The sequence below is a fragment of the Helianthus annuus genome, chromosome 5, assembly GCF_002127325.2.
Source record: "Helianthus annuus cultivar XRQ/B chromosome 5, HanXRQr2.0-SUNRISE, whole genome shotgun sequence".
Classification (NCBI taxonomy): domain Eukaryota; kingdom Viridiplantae; phylum Streptophyta; class Magnoliopsida; order Asterales; family Asteraceae; genus Helianthus; species Helianthus annuus.
The window spans coordinates 32,498,346-32,506,976 of NC_035437.2; positions in this window are offsets into that span (position 1 = coordinate 32,498,346).

The window sequence follows — 8,631 nt, forward strand, 5'->3', positions numbered from 1 at the left end:
ACCATTAGAATAGTTCAGTTTATCATTATACCGTTTTATGAAACCAAATAAATATTTTATTTTGAGTACAACATCGTTTTTAACAAAACTTACAACGGAATGTCCGGAGAAAAAATCAAGCACAACTACTTACTTAGGTTTTAGAAAAAAAGTTATAAACGTAAATTATTAAAGAAGTATCAAATTATTTGATAAATTAATATATATTCTAAAAATAGACAAAAAAGAATTATTAAAAAAATGGTAAAGAAAATATATGGTTTTAAAAAGGGAAAAAATAAAAATATGTTATTAAAAGTAAATATAATAATAAACTATTATAATATATTAAATAAAAGAAAAACAAAAACAAAAAACTATATATTATTATAAAAATAAGGAATAATGGATTTTAATAATCTCAACTATTAGTCGTTGGTCGGCAACGGTCCTAACTTCAAAAATAACAAGTGGCGGTCTCACCTTTTCACATATTTTAAACCAAAGGACCTTTAGTATTAGAACCTTAATTTCTTTTTGTCTCTTTATATTTTTCGGTTTAGTAAAGGTTCATTGGTTTACAATATGTGAAAAAGTGGGAACACCACCGGTTATTTTTTAAGTTAAGACCGCTTCCTGCAAGCGGCTAATAATTAGGATTATTAAAATCCATTATTTCTAAAAAAAGTTGAGGTAAAGAAATCAAGCACAACTACGTACTTAGGTTTTTAGAAAAAAATTTATAAACGTAAATTACTAAAAAAAATATCAAATTATATGATAAATTAATATATGTTCTTAAAAGAGAAAAAAGAATTGTTAAAAAAATGGTAAAGGAAATATATGGTTTAAAAAAAAGGAAAAAAATATGTTATTTAAAGTAAATATAATAATAAATTATTATATATATTAGATAATAGAAAAACAAAAGGCTATATATTATTACAAAAATAAAGTTATTCTTCATCGTCTTTCATCAACAATATTTATTTATATAATTGTAAAAACGTGTAAACCAAACATATAAAAAAGTAGATGGAGAAGGCGTAGCGGCTATATTTTAGGGAAGATAGCAACTAAGAGAGCAAGACTGTCACACCCTGATTTCCTGGTGGGCCCGAACTTGGAGTTTATGCGTGACGATTTATATCAGTATTCACATAGCACAACAGAAGTTTGGGATTTAAATTAAATTATTACAAAGTACAATAGTGTCCTTCAAAAATAATTATAAAAACTGAATTGTACTAAAAGATCCACAGGCGGATCGGAAATAAGAAAAAGGAGACTTTAGAGTAATAAGCCTTGCATGGAGTCGCAAATTTCAATATGCTTAGACCGAGCAACTCCAGCCTGTTCCGTATTTGCTATTTAACCTGCGCTTAGTCTTTTGAAAATACGTTAGTTTTCACTGGTAAATACAATTAACCTACACATTTTGAAATCTTTTCAAAATTATTTTTATACCATTTGGTATATCATTTTATAAATAACTTGGGACAAAGTAATGTTTCTTATTACCAGTTTTATATGCTTGTCAATACATATGGGGACTGAAGATGAAAATCGATACATGATTAACTGACAAGCCACATTTTGAATAGAAATATAATAGCATTAGTGCATATCAGGTGCATGCCTACACTCCACGCTTAGGTCGTGGCCACGTGCAATTAAGTGAGCCGTGATATCCAGGACACGGTCGTATTAACCCCCAATGTTTAAGTTATCAAGTAAAACGGATTAAAACGAGTTATTTAAATTATGGATATCATTTGTCATTGATTTAATACCCGACCAAGCGGCTAGTGTCGTATCCCAAGCCCGTATAGGGAAAATAGGCTAAGAGTATTTACATGCGCTTATCTTTATAAATCAAAGGTGCTTAAGCACAACCGTAATCAAAACAACTATAAGTCCCAAAACTGGATCAAACAATGATATCAAACAATCATCAAGGATGGGCGGAATCCAAACTTGGTGATATTCAAGAAAAACAAGAAATCACAAGAACACCGATTCACTTTCAACACTTGCACACGATTCTATTACTATCAAAGCAAAACCGTCTAGTACAAGCGCTCTCTCTACCAAATCGCCTCCCTCTAGCTATCTCTAGGAATTCTGTAACTTAGAGGTCTAAACCCTAGAAATGATATAAAATTAGTTTATATACTCTAGGTAAGCCCATGCCCCACATGGGCTCCCCTTGGGCTTGCATGGCCCACAAGGCCTTAGGTGTCACACCCCAAAATCCACCATGTGGAGTATCACCGCTTGGAGGCGTGACATGACCAGGATCGAGCCAACAATCGTATTGAACAACGTAATAAGTAAATAAAATCAACCACAATACAATTGGTGACCAAAGCTAGTTAACTAAGTTCAAATTAATCAACGGAAGCATTAAAAGTAAAACCCAAAAACATAAGTCCATAGTTCATAAGTTTAAAGTCTAAAGCGTAAGTTTAATAAGTTCAAAAAGGAATTAAATATTAAGTACGAACATAACAGTCTGTATCCCACAACGACTCCTTCCTCGTGCAAGCTCCAAGCATTTAACGACCTGTAAGGCATGTAACAACGAGTCAACAACAAAGTTGAGTGAGTTCACGGTTGGTTGTTTAGTTTTAAGTTGTTTCTGAAAACGTGGTTTGTCTTTCGTTTGGCGTAATTGCCGTGGGGGTTACCCCGTAGTTGAAAGCGTGATTAACCAGTTCATTCTTTATTACCCAAACCATATCCATGATAAGTGGGGGCTTCCCCATGTGAACCACTAGACTGTACCATATCGACTACTAACGCAAATAAGTTGTGCCCTACGTCAGTGTCTATCATCACTGACAGTCTGCCATAGTCCATTAGTACACGCCCGTCCGACTGGCACAATGTAAGGTTTGTTAAACCTAATAGCGCTATTAACTAATGACCCGCTCGCCATTGGCCTCGGCGATTAAGTCGATATAAATTGAGGGACTTCATGATAGAGTTTTGTCTAGTAAGTTTAAGGTTGTTGTCCTACCCAAGGACGACGAACGTACGTAGTTCTACCCAAGGAGAATACGCAGGATTAATATTGGCATCCTACCTATGGAGGATGGCCGTACATATCCTACCCAAGGAGGATATGTAGATTCCATTTTTAAGTTCTTTAACCCATTACCAAACCACCGGGAATCCCATGCCTTAGAAAGTGTGTGAACTCACCTTGGTTTGCTCGGTTAGATTAATTACTCAAGTAAATCAGGAAATCAAGCACGTCCTAATGAGGTACACACAACAATCAATTTCTCATGCATAACACGTATCTTAGGTACTGTTTATTTACTCATTACTTTCTACCACAAACCACATTATTTAAATGTCAAGACATATTATCAAGTTATATTATTTTACCCAAATATAATATAACTATCTCACAAATAAACAAGTATCCACACAAGTGTTCTAGTATAAGATATATATTCTAAATATATATTTATCCAATTTTATTTACGAAAATCAACCTCCGGCACTTGGTACTTTGTAATAAAAATCATGGCGAAGTTTATTTAGAAAAATAATGTTTAAATATATATTTGTAAACATTTGTTAGAAAAATATTTCTAAGTGTCGTATTTCTAGAAAAATTTCGCCAGAGTTTCCTCTGTAAATGGAGGTGTCCATGCTTTTAGCATATCATTTTCTTTTGTAAAAATCATTCAAACAATTTACCAACCAACAATATATGCAATATTTAATCACTAATCTTGACAAAATGAGACTAAATCATAAACTCATGAACTTGGAAGTTTTGTAAAAATATGTAGTAAATTACTAATATGTTTAGTAGGTCTTGTTACCTTTAAAAATAAGTTTAGTTTCTTGTAAACTTTATTTTTAAAGAACTTGGAGTTTCACAACTTCTTGTCAAGATTCACAAAAATATTTCTTTATGAAATTTCCTTGTTACACAAGTGTTTACACACTTGTTTAGTTACTATAAATGTGCTTCTTTCATACAAGATCCGGATTATGACAAAACTAGTATTTTTCACTTGGTTCTTCCGAAAAACCACTTGTAGATCTTTGGATCTACAAGTTTATAACCTTATTTTTCAAGAAAAGTTATGTTTATTCAAGTTCAAGGCTTATGAATGGATGGATCCATCATCTTTCAACTTTCTAACTTTTACATCCTACTAGTTCATGCTCTTAAACATGAACTAGTATGTCTAGATGATGATCCATCTTGTTTCTACTAACAAACAACATCAAATAATCACAACCACACAAGATCTTCATGATTTACACACATAACTTCTCTTTATCCACCCTTTATCACTTTATGTTTAAGATTAATGCAAGTTCTTTAGTGTTTCTTAATTTTTCGCCATTAAATCATCTATTAACCACCAAATACAAGAACAAGATGATGGTTAGAAGCACTTACTACTAGCACAAGGCTAGGGAAGAAACAAGGCGTAAAAGTGGTGGATAAAAGAAAACTAGAGTGGTCTTTGAACTTCCGAGAGCACCGAGCTTGTTTGTATGACCTCTTGCACCTTTGTATATATGAGAAATGGCTAGAATGGAAGTTGATGGTGGTGATATGGTGGAGGAGGGTGGCGGCCGTGAGGTGTAGGAGGGAGGAGAGAAAGTTGTTGGTGGTAAGTGTTTGATGAAAGAAACTTATGATCTCATGAACAAATTTATAAACCAAGTTCCCTCATGACCCAACATGTAATATGTCTTCTAAATGACCAACGTTGATAATTTAATAATCAAAAGAAACAAGGGGGTGTCCCACCCCTTGGGACCGTCGAAATAGGGGGGGTAGGGGTTGGGTGGTGATGATATAGTTACAAGTTCGTTAGTTTCAAAGTGTTTAGTTAGGATATTATTATGTGCGTTGTAATATAAAGGGTGTTAGGGTGTTCGGGGACCCTAACTAGCTTAGAAAAGTAAAAACAATGTGTCTGGCAATATTTTTATGTTCCTTGTAAAGTCCGGTTGTTCGGTTGACACTGTTTCGTTAAAGTGCTTAATTAATCCGTAAAGTGTCTTATATATATATATATATATATATATATATATATATATATATATATATATATATATATATTTGTAACATTTTTAATTCCAAATACTCAGAAAAACACACAGGACTATTTAATGACTTTTCTGTACACTACTAGTATGTTACCATGCACATGTAAGTATAACATAGATATCAGAGAGCAGTTAAGCACTTTAATTATCATTAACAAATTGTACGGAATACATGGAATTTTGAGGATTGTCACATTCTCCCCCTGTTAAGAAAATTCCATCCAGAAATTTAGCTCGTGGTTACTGAGTAAGCTAGTTAAGTTGCGCGGTTTTCCTGATTTTCCCTGGGTGTCACATCATCCCCCCGTTGATTTGGAATTTCGTCCCGAAATTCTGCAGTAGCTTCAGCCTCAGTAGTGGTTACACTTTTCTTAAACAGCTGGGGATACTTGAGTTTCATTTGGTCTTCTCATTCCTAGGTATATTCTGGGCCACGACGGGAATCCCAACGAACTCGGACGAGAGGTATTCTGGTACGCTTGAGAATCTTAACATCTCGATCAGTAATCTCTACTGGTTCCTCGACAAATCGCAGCTGGTCGTCGATCGTGAGCTCCTTGAGAGGAACTATGAGGGTCTCGTCTGACAGACACTTCTTCATATTTGACACGTGGAACACGTTGTGAACTGTTGGATCTGAGTTTCTTTTTTATTGTATTTTGTGTTTGAAGTTAAGATGAAAATGGATGAGTTGTGCAGCGGAATTAAAATGAAAACAAACTTTGCATACAATCAAATGAGAGTAATACTTTAATCAAACATCTTTTACACAATGAACCGAATGATTGAATTTAATTTCAACAACGATTACAAAGATAGATGTATGAATGCAAACTCCCCCTCAGCCCGAGCTCAGTAGTTTGTTCGTGCAAAGAAGACGAATGATGTGAAGAGCTAATAGAACAGTACAAAGTACTGAACTATTTATAGGCACTTGCAAACTACTGAGCATCTTTGCTGACGTCACCATGAAAGTGACATCTAACCTCCTAACAAACTCTAACCTCTGATCTATACAGACACTGCTTGTGTTAACTACTGCTAATACATTCTATTACAAAACAGACTTTAGAACAGCTGCTGCAACCTTCTACTGCTGTGAACCCAACAGCACTTGTCCGGATCAGCAGTGCTTGACTCAAGGCAGTAGATTGAATCAGCAGGACTTTAGTCTTCCATCAGATCTTTAGTTGAGCAGCAGTTATGAGTCAGCAGTTTGGTAAGATCAGCATATAGGAGGTCATCAGTAGTTGTAATCACTTTCAAGGGGAGAGATTTGTATATCAGCATCTGCTTATTCAGAATCCACTGTTCTGATCTAGTTTTGGCTTTAATTATTTGTTCCTCTGATAGGGTTCAATCCCAACAATCTCCCCTGGAACAGATAATGCCAAAACCCTTCATTATTTGTGGATATTTTATTGTCTCATTAACAGCTCCCTTATCTGACCTTTAAATTGTAATTCAAAGTCAAGGGCATCTGTATCTTCATCATCCCTGCTAAGTGGAAGATCAAGGAGATCCTGCAAATCTTCAAGATTCAGGCCAAGAGCTTGTTCCCTTGATATTTTCTCCACTTCTCCACCAGACCTGAGCAAAGTCAATACGCAGGTCTGTTTGTCAGTTGCCCACTTTTGTATTTTTGAGCCTGGTGGGTTTCTTGGGAGATGTTTATTTGCAGAAGTATTTGGTGAGGCTGGCCTATTCATCACTGGCTGAGCAGTGGTAGCAGAGTTTTCCTGTTCAAGTTCTTCTTTTAACGATCTTAACAAGCCTTCTTTTAAAACAGCATTTCCAGCAAGAATTTCTTGAACAGTTTCAGCTCCTAACTGGCTTTGTGTCCTTCTTTTGTAGATGGCATTATCAGCTGGAGCAGTGGATCTCCTGATTTGCAACTTTGATGGTCCTTTTGAAACCACTGCTTCAGGGTAGTCAGGTTTTTGAGGAATTTTTGGATCTTTCTTTCTTAATTCCTCCAACCTTTTGTAGGTTGACCTGACCAAATCTTCTTTCCATCTAGCAACTTGTCTTTTGGTGCCAAATTCAGCAACAACCAGTTCTTCTTTCATTCTCTTTAGTTCCAACTGCTTTTCAGGTACATTCCTTTTGAACTTTGCCCAATCAGGAGGAGTGTGAGTGACTTTCCTTTTTATCATATCTTGAATTCTGGCTGCTTCAGCTTCAAGCTCTGGAACAGTCCACTCTTTGTACATGTGTCTCTCTCCTTTGTATTTCTTGTAAAACATAATGCTTTCAATGTAGTCTTTCTTCAAAGTTTCAGTTGCTCTTTCTGAAATTTGTTGACTGACATTTTTAGCAAAACGTTCTAGGGAACTGACTTGTGTGAGCAGATATTGGTAGTATCTTGATACTTCTTTGTCAGATTTCCCTTGTGTGTTTCTTTTCGAGATATCCTCTGCTTGCTTGGCCTTTATCTTCAAATATTCTTCAATGTTTTTAGGCCAGGGATATCCTTTGATTGAAGGCAAACTCCTTTTGGCAGGTTCATCCTCAGTATAAAAGGATTTTATTTCTTCTCTAACTGCTTCCAGTTCAAGAGGAAATTGAACACCTGCAGGAGGTAAAAGCTTGTGCATTGGAATAGAAGAGAGTGGAACTGGTTTTAGTATATTGACAAGAGCTAAAGGTTTTGAAGATGTTGGGGATGGTGAAGTGACACCATCTTTAGGAATTAGCCTTCTCCTCTTTATTTGAGGAGGGACTGATGATGTTTTGGATGGAAAGGTGGTTGTAGTGGCAGTGGTTTGTGATAGACTAACAGTTGTTGAAACAACTAGTGTTCCAACTACTGTTGTCTTTACAGCAGAAGTTATAACAACTACTGTCTTCTGCCTTTTGACAGGAGGTGATTGTGATTTTGCTGGTGATGGAGGTAAAGCATTGGATGTAGTGTGTGTTGAAGTGAGAATAGATGTTGAAACTACTGAAGTACCAACAACAGCTGATACACCGGGAGTTACAACAGCTGTTTTAGGTGGTGGTTTTTGAGCAGACTTTGAACGTCTGACCGGAATGGATTTGGGTAGCCTTACTTTTCTAGTAGGCTTCTTCTTTTCATCAATGAGATTTTCATCATCTCTTGACCATGAAGTACCCTGATCCGGATAATCCACCATGGCTTTCTTTTTGGCCTCTCTATCCCTTTTTACACATGCAAGTGCTTCTGCAAGTGCATTTGTGGTCACATCAATTTTCTTACTCCCATCTGGCAAAGGAATCTGTTTGGTCATATTGGAATTTTCTGGTGCGAGGTAGAGACCATCTGTTATTCCTTTCCTTCTCCATTCCTGAATTTTCTCCCCCTTTTTGGCATTATCTTCGGGGAGTTGATCAATGAAGAACACTGGTGGAGGAGCAGTGCCAGTGGAGTGCAAGATCTGAGTTTTGAGAGCCTTTAGATCAGCCTGAGTGTCTTTGTACCTAGACTCCATAGCATTTCTCAATTGTTGAACATGTTTTTCATGTTGCTGATCTGCTATTTGTGCTTGATGATGGAGAAAAGGTTGAAATAGATTCCAGATCTCATTTGTAGCAGGTGCC